Raw genomic sequence first — 14358 nt, forward strand, 5'->3', positions numbered from 1 at the left:
TGTTCTAATGGTGTTTGTAAATAGGATCACAAGTCCGCATCTTGTACAGCAATTAACCACTAAGAAGAATATATGCAGTGTATTATTTGTTGAAAAATAAAAAAATAAATAAATAAAAAAAATGTAACTAGGGACTGGGAGATAGCTCAGTGGCATAAGCTCCTGCCTGACAAGTGCAAGTACCTGAGTTCAATCCCCGGCACCATATGGTGGCACATACCTGTAATCCCAGTGCTGGGAAGGCTGAGACAGGAAGATCACTACAAGTCTGAACCACATAGCAAGATCCTGTACCAAAAAAATTTTTTAAATAAAATAAAAGTAACTTTTAGGGACAACTAAAAAAGTGTCATCAGTGATGAAATAGTTGCCCTAATGGAACTAAAGAAGATAAAAGGCTAAGATTATACAAATAGTAGAATGAGTCTCCCTAACTATATCACTCACAGTTAAGAAACTCCAGCAAAATGTTGAAAACAATATTATTCAAAATTGGAATTATTTTTGTACAAAGCATCTTTTTTTCGGTAGAACCGGGGATTGAACTCAGGCCCTTGTGCTTGCCAGGGAAGTGCTTATTCCACTGAGCCATCTCCCCAGCCCTTATTTTTGTAAATAAAATCTGTAAAACAGAGCAAAATCTTCACAATATTTTGAAATGAGATGAGAAGTAACCATGAGAATTTTTATACTACTCCAAAATTCCACTGATTGTTCCATAGCTAAGTTTCTAAACTTAAGGATAGGTACCAAAAGAACCAACATACCAAATATGCTGAATTTTTATGTGATGACAAGAAGTTATGTGTATTGCTAAGTATGTAGATTAAAGACAGAAAAGAGACAGAAAGGCAGATATTCATATAAGTAGTTAGACACATATACGTTATATATATATTAATTATCGACATATACATGCAATTGAACAATATGTCCCAAGGTAAAAGTGATATTTTATCAAATTAGAAAGTACTTTTCAAAGTAGACTCATGCTACAAAAGAATATGTTGAAAACATATTTGTGATTTTGTTACCAAAATTCTGCTTATCACCTAAAAAAATTCTCACCTGTTTTCAATTTTTAAATTGGCAACAGGATATTCTAACTTAGTTAATGATGTCTCAAAAAAATTTAAATGGGTTTTGAGTCCATGCATTAAAATATGAAAATGCTACACCTTCAACCTCTTTGACAAAAACAACTGTTGCCATCGAGGCAGATGGAAATTTACCACCCAAATTTTAACAAAGCCCTTTGCATATTTTGTGTATGGAATAAAAAAGTTAATATCACAATTGACTAAGTATAATCAGTGACATAGTTCTTCCATTTGAATCTACTTTGTACTCTTTCTGGAGTTTTATTTTTCAGCCATAGCCACAATAAAAGCATAAAGCAAAATAAACTGAACTTAGAGCCAACTCTTTAAATCCCTTTGTAACAAGACTTAACAACTAACAAAGCCTACACTATTATGGTTTTGTGGGGACTACAGTTAGTTTTAGAATATTTATCTCATCTATATCTCTTTCTTTTTAATATTGACATATGAATGTTTTCTAGCATATTAACACAATGATATGTGCCTGAAATTTTAAACACATATACACATGTATTAGGGCCCATGTTATCTCCAAAAATGTTTGGAGATTACTATTCTAGTAATTTTCTAAAACAAGCCTTAAAATTGTCTTGTCAGAAGAAATCTTTCAGACTTGTCCTTACCAACAATATTTTTCAGTTCCCCTATACTTCCTAAACCACCCAAGATCTCTATTTTCTTCTTTAAATATCCTAAATTCGACCCCTTGATCTCAGGTACTCAAAAATGTTTGCTAAATTCACTCCAACCAAGCAGTCACAGTGCTATCTGCCCTTCCACTGAAACAAACATTTTATTAATTATCAAAGCGTTTACTTTAAGATGCATTACAACATAAATAGTTAAATATCAGCCTAATTTGGGTCAACCTAGGATACCTACATAACTTAATGTTCCTGTTACTAAATGTTATAAAATTATAATCCATTTTTAAGTTATCTCAGATATAAATTTTTAAATAAGGAAAGTAAAGCTGTATTATGATAGCCTTATAAAATATAAAGGACACTGATACAAGTGTTTAGTTATATTTTAATTACAGAAACTAATTTATGCCCAGAATAAAAGAAAAGTGCATCAACCCAAAGATGTGAAAGTGATTGCAATGCAAAAGAAAAACAATATATAATAAGAAAAGATATACTTCTGCATACGCACATGCACAGCTCTTGACATTAGGGAGCTTTTCTATATGGAAAATAAACATAAAACTTCACAAGTAAATCATCAAGAATTTTATAAGTGCTTTGGAAAAAGACCCAAGGTGTCATAATTAAAAATCAAATAATTGTTCATAGTTGATTAAAAATCAAATATATAAGCATTTGAAAAACAATTTGAGTACTCAAGTATAGTAGTCCCACTGAATTCAGGCATACACATATATTTGCTTTGTAGAAAATAAGCCCATTACAAACTGCCACATAATTTAAAACACATATTCAGTACATGACCCTACTTTAGCATAACCTGTACAAAAAGTACAAATGGAGGTCTTGGCCCTACTGTTATCCACAAAATTTAAAGGGTCTGACCTCTGAAAATCTGACAACTTATTTTAAAATGCGTGAAAATAAATAAATAAATGAGATACATAGTTTTAGCAATTCCAAGATTAAAATTCATTTTTAAACATCAGCATGTCTATTTGCAATGTGCATTTTTACAGTGAAAAAAAGAGTATATCTAAGAAATTTTTAAAAGTGGGCCAGTAAGATAGCTCAGTGGGCTAAGCACCTGCTTAAGCAAGCACAGGAACCAGCCCCACATGCCACACAGAATCCACTCAGGGGCATGCTAAGCCAGCCACTGAGACTGGACATGGTGAAGTACATCCGTAATCCCAGCAGTGGAGAGGCTGAAAACAGGAGGATGACTATGAGTCTAAGCTGCATAGTAAGACCTGTACCAAATACATTTTTAAAAAATCAAATTTTCCCCCAACAAGTATTGGTCTTCAAATTCAAGAAGAAAATAATTTTCCTAAAACTCATTTAAACAGTATGTTGTATTCCAAGTTACTTAAACTTTCTTCAGCAAACCTATTATTTCAATTTATTTACTTGTACTTGGATTTTTGCTTCTTTAGAATACAACCATAAGTTTTCAAGGAAAATGTTCTTAAAGGCATCATAACTAATTTAATGTCACTATGGGTACGTTTTTAAACTGCTTTTCAGTAATTTCATATTTTTTTCTCTTTTACTCAGTTTCAGCACCTTTCTTTTCACTGTAAAGATTCTTGGCATTACCTATAACATATACAAGTGTCCAGAAGCCAAACAGTGGTTAGGAAAACAACAGGTTAAAGCCCTTGGAAACCAAAGCCATTGCTTCTCTAAGTTATGTGACCAGTGACCACCAGTTTTCTTTCAACAGTAATTATGTCACAAAGTCACATAAGTTGCAAAGCCTCAACAAGTATGTGTAATTTGGAGAAACAAATTATTGAATACCAGAAGAAATGCTAAATCAAATACAGAAAAGAAAGCCTTGTACTCAGAGAAAAAGCTTTTGGCAAGTTAGAGAACATGAATTTCCAGATTGCAAAACTACCAACAGGGGCTTTAGCATACTTATTTGAAAGTTATCAAGGGTACAAAAAGGTTATTCCTGCTACCACTGTTTCTGCTACTGCTACTGTTCTGTCATGATCACTGTATAGTAACAACTTGTATTTCTTCCAAGAAGATTAAATCATTCGGGATTATTTTCATAGTACTGCTCCAATTTAAAATTTATGAAATATGCTATTTTTACAGTTGGAAAAGCTTAATTATAAATATTAGACATCTAACTACCTGTAACAAGGGAAATTCAGAAACAATACACAGATCTGCAATTTTACAAAAATAACTTTCTCTAAGACCATGTATGTCAAATATTTTAAAAAGTGCAAGATACAAAATTATAACTCATAGTCCTGAATCATCTGCTTATATATTAAAATAGTCCTTTTTTAAATTTTCATACCTAGTTGACAAATTTCAAGGAAAGCAACAATTTAAAAGATTCCTCCAGACTTGAAAATATTACTCCAGACCACAAGAACAAGCCAAGAAAACGAAGCACAGAGGCTAACCCGCTGGACTTTGGCTATATCACATTCATGACAGACATGGCCTTTCTAGAAAGTCAAAAAGGCACAGGTACAAAACATCTCACTGTCTTACAGAATAGTCTATAACATTACTAAATGTTCCTTCATGTTCTGTGTTCTTTAGGGTCTTCCCTGAAGCCTACCCCTAATTTTCTTTTAAATCACAGATGAAAGGCAACCCCTAATAGAAGTATTCCCTGAGACAGATATAGATATATAGATATATAGATATGTAATTTAAAACATAGCATATAATAGTAATATAGTACATTACTATACTACATGTAATATATATTATACAGTAAAGTATGTGTATATAATATATAATCAAATTTTATTAGTGTACATATAATAGTAATTAGAAGACAGCCTAGACTCACCCATATTCATATCTCTATTCTAAAACCATGTGCATTTATCTTTAAAATAATGTAATCAAATGATTCCCAATATTTTCATCAACGATCCTTTAATTAATCTTCCTTCCTGAACCCTGTATTTTGAAAAATTGTTATCTACAAACTAACCACATGTAATACATAACATTTGTATTATGTATTTTCTATTTTTATTTAAAAGTCATAGAAAACCAATGTTTAATGCTCCCGATTCAACATGACATTGTTCCATTACACTGGTGTATGGGTAATACAGCCACGGTTGTTTCTGGAACTGAGCATGAAGATAAAGTAAATGAGCGCTGACATTCTACTGAAGAGAGCACAAAACAAAAAGGCCCATAAAGCCAGTTGTGACTCATTACATACAAGCTTTGTTTGGAGTAAATAGTGTCCTGAAGCAAAAATCAATTGAAACATTTATCCATATCACATAGGAAGTTAGATAGTACAAATGGTAGGTTTATCTACCCTGGGGACCTTTTATTGAATGAGGATATGAATATGAAAACGCTCTAGAAACTGGGGAAGTCTATAAAATGTGAAAGTCAGGGCCCTTCCTGTCCCACAGTTCTAGCACTGATTACATAACTATTGCCAATTGCCCCTAAAGCAGTATTGCACTTTTGTATACATTATCTTCAGACTGAATCACTCCAACAATCCTATGTGATAAATTCTATTACCAAACCATTTTTAATGGGGAAATTGGGATTTGATGATGTCATATAATTTCCCAGTGTCGTACAACTAGTTTAGGAAATAAGATGTAAAAGCAAAAAATAAAAACAGAAAGTCTAATTTTCATCTTTACATGTACAGCTTATCATCAAATTAAAAAATAAATGCTTCAACTTTTTTCTTAAAATGAAAACAAAATAGGCTGATATATTTGACAAAAAGCACTTCCTAGTGTTAATCGTTCACATATATAACCACAGAAGAGTAAAAAATTGCCTTCTTAGGGCTGGGAATGTAGTTCAGTGGCACAAGTGCTTGCTAGTAAGTGCAGGGTCCTGAGTTCAATTCTTGACACCAAGATAAAATGAAATAAAGTAAAACTGCCTTCCTTGCAGATATTCAAAATAGTGAGCTTCTTAATTTAGAATGGAAAAATGATACTCAATAGTATTATGGAGGATGACAGACAAAATAAACTTTTAAAATCTCTACCCTTTAGAATTAGAATTTTAGAGAATTTTAGAGGCTGTACATCAAAACTACATTTAGTCACTTTGGATTCTATCCCACGGCTTCTAGAATACAGATGAATTCTTTCTAGGAAAGAAAGAAAAAATTCATATTGCTGATATATATATATAAATACATATATATGAGAAAAATAAGCAGGTTATATATAACTGGTCAAGTATTATATAGCAAATGTGCAGTACAGCTAGAATAGGAAGCCAAATTTGTATAATTCTTAGTACCACTTCAACAGTAGTAGAGATTGTGAAATAAGTGCTTATTTTATACAAACTCTGCAGTTTAGTGCTTTACATTTAATTCATTTAATCCTCACAGTAGTTCTCTGAGGCAAATATTGCTGCCATTTTATAGATAAGGAAACTGAGACTTAGAAATTATAGACAGCACGAACATTTTGGGGAAGGGAAGGCTGACGTCTCATACACAGACTCAGTGCTCATGGAGATAAGTTGGAGATTATTTCTGAAACAGAACATTCCTTTGCTAGTCCTTATTCCTGATGAGATAACAACACAGACTTTGATATTCCTTTCCAAGAAAGAACAATAAACTATTCTCTTGTAGTTCAGGACACTTTTTTACCCAGTTCTGACAATGGCCTGCTTAACACAAAAACAAGTATGCTAAGCTTCCTCACCTACCAAGTATGAAAATCTTCAATAGAAGAGCATATTCTTTAAAAGCAAAGGCCCCTGGCTTCAAAGATACTCTTCAGAGTACCTAGAACTTAGTAAGTATTCAATCACATTACCTAATGATCCGTTTGTAAAATATAAAAGGAAGCACTTGCAGCAACGCCTGAGCATGGGTTCCATTTGAAACCCACAGACCCACAGTCTTCATTTAAAAAAAGGAAAAAAATTTTATTTAAAAGTCATAGAAAACTATATTTATATATATATATATATATATATATATATATATACCATTTTCTTTTTTCCACATAGTGGGCTTATGTAGTCTTAAAAAGGGAAACATTGTTAAAATTTATTTTGTCTAATTTTAAAGAATCACTTTTTCAAATATGCAGAGATAGTGCTCAGTGAGGTCAAAAGCACAAATAGCACTAAAGTCCCTTTTTGCATTTGGATGAATATTTTAAACAGATGATTCAATTTGTCTCTTTACAATGACTAAAAATAACAAGTTGGGGGAGCAGGAGGGTACTGGAAGTCAAACTCAGGACCTCAGGCTTGCCAGGCAGGTTCTGTGCTGTGCCACTGAGCTCATTCTCCAGTCCCAAAACGAGGAATTATTGAAAGTAGCAGAAATAAAATATCATTTAGGGTTATCCTGTGAAGTTGTTCAGAGAAAAAATGTGATCAAGACAAAACCTGAAATAGGAGAACAGAGAATTCTTGCATGCACCCTAATATGCACACCATATATTGCATTTATCTAACATTTACTATGCCTACTTATATGCTTCATCACTGAAAAGCATCAAATCAATATACCTAAGTCATCCAAAATAGTTAAAATATAAAAATTTCTTAAAGAATTTTATATCCCATTAGGCTTCAATACAGAGAAATCTTTAGAAAGCTTTATATACCAGGGACCTTCGTAAATAAAACACACCAGTGAATTCCTTATCACACACACCATAGTAGAACATTCACGACAGAAAGCAAATACAGAGACAGAAAATTACAGAGTAACCAATTCAAGCTGGCTACCAAAGACACAAAAATTTCTAAAATACATACAACAGTACGCTAGATATTTGATTTCACTATTCTATCTCTCAGTAATTAAGATATTAACTCAGTTCTTTAAAATGAACTCCAACATCTCATAAATGTAGAGATAGTTCCTTAGATAAACAGAAGTATTTCTATAGTTTCAGACGATTGCATATGTGAGAGAATGCCACTACATATTTTCACACTGCTACAAAGTAAAAAGGAATATTTCAGAATTCTTCAAATATTCTGGAAAGGAATTTTTCCACTATTATATACAATGTAAGTTAGCAATAATTATTACATATGTCATCATTGTAAAGTAAAATAACTACAGTTGATTTTAATGTGCTTTATTAGTTTATAATAGATTACAGTCTTTACAATTAACCTCAAAAAAAAACCTCACCTCTTTCCTAAAAAGTTTTTTGAGTGAATAGTAAAATGGGTGATATATTAGGGGTCTTAAAGGAGCAAGAAGACATTCTGAATATAAACAAGCTATCACTCTGGTAAAAGGAAATACAAACAACTAGAATAAAAATAGTTGATGCACAAAAGCCATAATGAGTGGGTAGCTCAAAAAATAACTTCTACTTTGAATGGTTTGGATGAAATACAAATTATCCACAGAAAAGTGTGGACTGGCATAAATGTTTGTACAAAATTATAAGTGTATTTCAAGAAGTATGCAAGAGGCAACCGCCTGCATGATGCACAAGGGCCCGGCAATGCTCTGCTTAAGTGTAGTGCACGGAGTCCAAACCACTGCATTTTAATTACCATGCAGCCTCAGATATATTGCCTTTGATATGGAAATGTTCTTGTTCTCTCATCTTCACATATGGTCTCATGCACAGAAATCTTTATCTGATTCATAAAAAATAAACTAGAATCCAATCTCAACACCTGACCTCAGTGCTTAGAAGTTTTTTACTAAGCATGGTGTCACTATAAAAAGAATGGCTAATATTGGTGTAAAGTTAGATATTTTGAGCAATGATATGAAGGATTTGCAGTTAAGAATTGAATCAATACTGCTTCTCTGAGGTTTTAGGGCTTCATGCTCCCTTTTGTGAGACTACCATAGGTTTGAGGAAAAACAGACCAGGACCCTTGCTTTGGAGGTAAGAGAATTTTTCCACCTCCACCCACATTCTTCAATTGATATTTTTGTCCAAACTGTGACAATCAGATATTTAAATATCTGAAAATCTCTATCAAAAGCCATAATGCAAATTTTGAACTAATTCCAGTTTGGCTAAATATCTAAACAAATAATTCGTAGAAAAGATTTTACCCTCTTCTACAGAACAAGGAAAATAAAAAGTCTTCCTTAGAAGTAACAATAAATATATAATGAGAAGATGACGAGAGTTTCTGATATGTCTCACAAAAACAATTATTTTTCAGATCACAAGTGAAGAACTTCAAGCAGAAAAGATGTTACACATTTAAAATGTATTTGCATCTAATGAAAATTACTTTTCATATATTCTGCTAAAAGCTAAAAAGCACTGACTTTTTAAAAATTGTTAATATTTTTAAATATTGACTTTGGAGTACAGTCAGTAGAAAATATGGAATCAGGATGAGGACATAAATTGTTGTAGTACCTTATTTTCCTTGTTAAAAATAATAGTAAGAGTCATATTTCTTAAATAAGATACAATACAAACCCAAAGAGAGTCCATTTATTCCTGTAGAAAGCAATGATTGTTGGCTTGCTCATTTTAGCCAGTTTCTATAATAAAATCTCATTAAATCTTATTGGCCCATATAACTTGATAATTCACAAACAATGGAGATTAATTTTCCCCAAAAAATGGTAACATGACCCATGTAACCTCATGACAGCAGATAATCCAATCCATCTGCAAATCATCTTGCAGTAAGCTATCTGTGTTTTATCATTTCTAGTACCTGTCTGTGCCTGATATGGTCCTCTCAGACACATTAGCTTGATGGAATGTTTTAGTTGACTTCAAAAACATCAATTGATATATATGCATCCCTAAACTATATTTAAACAAATAGTTCTCAGACATACCAAAATTTTAGTTGTGCTGTACATTTTCATAGAAGGCTGTTTATAGACAGCGGAGGAAATTGTATTTATTTATTTATATATAAATGTGTGTGTGTATTTCTTCACTAAGAGGAGAATTTTAAGGCATGGGAAGGTATACAAACTGACAAAACTGAGAAGTACATAAAATATTAAAAGTAAAATATAAAAGTAATGTATGTTAGGTACTATTAAAAAGAAAATTCATTTATTCTATTATCTGTTATACAATCAGTCCAATAGAATTACTAAAAATAATTATTTAAAACATTACTAATTTCTTCAGTATAAGATGTATGTGGATAGCAATTTGTGCAATGATCAATTGCCCAAGAATTTCTAAAAGACATCACAAAGAAAGACTTAAAATCTCAAGAATGCCACTACAACTTAGCATTTATGTGCTTAAAGTAATGTATTTTAAAGCCTTAGAGAAGAAAATTTTGCAAGAAATGTTAATATATTATGAATATTTTTCCTGTAAAAAGAAAAGCCTCTGTGGTTTTCTGCTACTGATGACAAAACTGCCCAACATAATATAATATTCCCATGAATCTCATTTCATCTAGGAATTCAGTTGTTGAATCCTTGTAGAACCAGCTTAAGATATAGGTATTTGATACTGCTTTATTAATAATACTTTTGCATTGTTTTAAATAGATTAAGAGCTGTGGTTACATATTATATTATTAGAGGAGTTTATATCATACTCCATAATAAAAATAATTTGCTTGCATTTTTAAAAATATAAGTACACCAACAGAAAGTTCCTTTTTGTCACTTATAAAAAAACAAACAAAAGCAATATAAATAGTATAGATAATAAGCCAAAAGCTATGCAGTCTCGCTGCTGTAACTGAAGGAAAGAGGTGATGCCATGAGAAAGGCATCAGAGGATCAGAAGATGTCCGTGGCCTAAGGAATCAGTGCCCTCAACTTGCTGTCTGGATCCAGGTCACTTACTTGTCTGTGATCATGCACTAGGTCTATTAAGTCTGGTGTACACTTGCTTTCAAAGCTTTAAAGGTTTTTTTTAAAGTTGTTTGCTTTTTTAAGAATAAGAGTTACTGTATCTCTTGATTTATGAGGGTTTTGTAAAGTATAGGAGAAAAACCTCTCCAAATCATTTTGCTTTTGCCCATATGCTCACTGAAGGCATTGAGCAAAGCTGCTCTCAACAGTACACTGATAATGCATTTATTACCTGATAATGGTGAAAAATTTCAGCCATAACTTTTCTCCTGCTATAAGAGAACATTGTATTGGTTCAATAAAAAACAAGTTAAACTTTCTAAAACCATGTCCCTACTTCTCATTAAGACAGAAATACTCTTGTTGGCATAAAAAAGCTAACCTTGTCCCACTAAAGTTGTGGAAGATATGGGATGTTTGTTTGTTTTGAAATGCAGAGAATCTTCTAGTAAGTATCAGGCATATCTGAGTGGCCTAGAAAGGAGAAGAGGAGGGAGACTGATGCAAGAGTCTAATGCTGAGTGTTGAATTCCATGGTGACTGCACAGAGTGACAGAGGGAAGGTCATGTTCAAGGCTGCAGAAATCTGGTCCCTGCTATACAGCATAGACTAAAGCTGACCTAAGGCTGGGATTTGAAAAGGTATGTAGGAAGCTCAGTCTCCAGGCTGGACAGTTAGAGAAGACAAGGCATTGCTCCAGAGAGCCCCAGGCTGAGCTAGAGTGAAATACAGAGAGCAATGCTTCCCAAGCTTCCCCACAGGATCACTAGCAGCCCCAAGTGGCTAGGCCTGAAGGGGAACCAGGTGCTACAATCCAGGCACTGACTTCCTGAGGGACCGCTGGAGCTGGGGACTGGAGGAAGCACAAAGCCAGGTGAACAGTCCAACCCAGAAGCCTTGAAATACCCTGCCCATACCAGGATATGCAGTGCCATCCCTGGCTGGTCCTAGCAGGTTAGCACAAATAGAGAGGACTAACAGCCTGCCCAGGGTGAGTGTGGAGCTCAAATATCCTACCAGATCTTCCCTGCAACTCCCTACCCATCCTGAAGCCACACTCTAACACGGATGTCAGGCACCCTCTCTAACTAGTAGCTCCCCCTCAGCTGAAAAGTAAGGTGAGATAAAACAGTAAAAAAGAGAAAAATCAAAGATAAGGCTACACTGCCTAAGACTTTCCCGCCAGGGCCTCCCGAGGCAGTCGAGGTTGCCCTGGGCAGTTCTGCTCTTCCCCGAGGGAATCCTGTAACGCCCAGAAGGCAGCTGAGTGGATCAGGTCGGCCAAGCCCGTGCCTATGGGCCTCAGGGATGAGGTGCTGAGTGCGCAGGCTAATTATACATGTGGCATTTGGGCAGCCGACTGTCCAGTGACACCTTACCTTATGAGGAAACGTCAACCCCAGCAACTGTGCAAAACAAAATGCCATCGCAGGATCAGCTTCGTTGGCTCTTGGCGGGTTCAGGGTTGCTTTTCCCACTGCCTCTCGCACTTAGCACAAAAATGTAGCCACTAGCAGGCAGGCCGGCCAGGAAGGGGGGCACAGGCGGGGCGGGCTTGCCAGGTGTTAGCCTTGTTCTGTCCCGTGTGTACCGTCCCCACCCCCAGGATCGCGCGGCCCCCCCCAGCCCCGCAAGCCTTGGACCCGACCACTTGACCTTTTTATTCACCAAACCCACCTCGTGGAAATATACTGGGCAGGGCTGTGTCTGTTTTTCTCCGGACCTGAGGGAAATCTGGGCATGTGACCATAAAGGGCAGGGGAGAGGAGACCCTGGTGGGAGGGGTAAACGGGCACTCTCTTTTCCCTACTCCCCTGGGCTGTTAGCTGGGCCTTCTTGCTTGGGCCAAAAGCCCAGCCCCAGAAGTGCGAGCAAGAGAAAAGCGCCTGGGGCAGGGACGTCACCCGAGAGCCTCACTGACAATGCTGTGCGAGGTCCAGAATCCAGCCCAGTTTGCCGCTGGGACGGCTTCGGGCCATCTACAGACCGAAACTTCAGGCGCGGCCCTCAGAGGAGGTCACACGCGGGAGAAGCAGCCCGGGACAACCCATCTTACCAACAGCCCAGCCCCACTAGTCAGTCCAGCCGAAGAAGGCTTATTTTTAGTCCTCATACAAGAAAGGCACTCACTATCTGACAATTCATACAAAATAAGCCTTTTCGAACTTCGTCAGCGTAAAACAGCTTAAATAAAACTTAAAACACACCGCTAACAACCACCTTTTATCTGCTCGGTACACACCAATTCTATCTCAAAGCTACTCGAAGCGCTGGGAACTGCCCGGCACAGAGCTAATCTGTCTTCCGCAGCCCTGGCCCGCTCCTCCTGGTACCCGAGCACAGCCCTGGCAGCCTCCGCACGGGCCCTTTCCTCCTCCGCCCGGCCCTTTAAGGAGAAACCAGAAAGCAGCTCCCCCGGGAGCGGCGAGGTCCGGGGCCCGGCGAGTGGCAGCACCGCCCCCGGCGCTGGACCGAGCGGGAGCAGCGGACGTCGGCCCTGGCTGCCGACAAGGCGGCAAGCAGCGGGGCCCGGGCGGGGAGCCGAGAAGGACGGAGGGCGCGGGCAGGGCTGCAGGGACACTGGGCTAGGGGAGGACGTGCAGACGGCCGTGCGCCTCGAGAACGGCGGGGGAGGCCGAATCCGCGCCGGGCCGGACCCACCGGCCCCTCTCCCACGCCCCCGTCTGACTAGGCGACACTGCCTGAGCGTCCAGGGCAAAGAGGAAAACAGATTAGCTCTTGGGTTTCGGATTGTTTTGGAGTACGGTTTGTTTATTCCTAGAAATGATCATAAAAAGTAGTGTCCGGTAATGGGGCGGGGGCGGTAAGCCGGGAAACAGGAGGCAACTTGCGCGCGATCCCCGGAAAGTTGCGGCGGGGCAGAGGTGGGCTGAGGGTGAGAGCTGGGGGCGCAGGGAGTTTTCTAGCGACCCGGGTTTTCTTTATCAACTCCTCCGAGTAAAACTTCACCCCGACATCGAGAGCGACTGACTCCTCGACTACTGCCCGCCCTCTGCCAGGGTCAACCCCACAAATAACCAAAGTTTCCAAACCAAAATGGGGGGGCGGGGGTAGCGCTAAGAAGCCCAGAAGCTCAGCGGATCCTCCTGACCTCCCGCATCCCAGCCTGGCTGACACTAAAGCATTCCAAAAACTGCCGCATCGCAGTCCCATGGCGAATCAACCCAACACTTTTCAAGAAAACAAAATATTTGCTAGGAAACTTACTTTGCATTTAGTCTCTATTCTTTGGGGGGATGCGGTTTACATCGACTCGTAAATGAAGCCCGTTTTGTCCAGGTTGGATATTGTCTACTTATGGATCAGCCCCTGGGTGAGGGTTTATTTTAATTTATGGCTTATGCATTCTTTTAAGGTCGATTTACATGACCTCCGGCTACAACTAAGACAGCCGAGGAGGGCACTCCAGTCGTCAGTCGGCCAAACCCACAATTAAAACAGCCCTCCCCCTAGTCTCGGTGTGACTAGGACTCTCCTGGAGTAGGCTGGCTCTTTTCTGTCCCTTCTTTCTTCGCTTTCTTTCTTTTTTCCACCTTTTATGTCTTTTTCTTGTTACTACCATGAAATAAGATGTGATATCACTTTGAAAGTTTCAGTATAAGTTTCTCTAAATCCAAGCAAGCTTGCGGCGATAACGAGACACACTGCGCGCACAAAGCCCTCGGGATGTTGCCCTCTTGTGGGCAAAAAAGGCACTGCCACCCGGGCGTTCCATCTGAACCCTCAGAGCGTACACAAACTTGAGATAGCGAGACAGAGACAGAGTCACAGTGAAACAGAGACAGAGACAGAGACAGA

General features: G+C 37.5%; 1 protein-coding gene across 20 annotated transcripts in view; it reads right to left on the reverse strand.

Moving 5' to 3' along the window:
• The window catches only part of Sox6 (SRY-box 6), a 689373-nt gene that overhangs the window by 673561 nt on the left and 1454 nt on the right, over positions 1-14358 (reverse strand). Inside the window, exon 1 of one of the 20 annotated variants that reach the window (XM_023719270.1) lies at positions 13768-13897. The exons of 18 other annotated variants lie outside the window; for them this stretch is intronic. The gene's annotated coding sequence lies outside the window, so the exon portion shown is untranslated. Of the gene's footprint in view, positions 1-11918; positions 12013-13767; positions 13898-14358 lie in introns of those variants that run through there. One more of the 20 variants, XM_023719273.1, reaches the window with a different exon arrangement.

The sequence above is a fragment of the Octodon degus genome, unplaced genomic scaffold (genome assembly GCF_000260255.1).
Source record: "Octodon degus isolate 3935 unplaced genomic scaffold, OctDeg1.0 scaffold00067, whole genome shotgun sequence".
NCBI lineage: Eukaryota > Metazoa > Chordata > Mammalia > Rodentia > Octodontidae > Octodon > Octodon degus.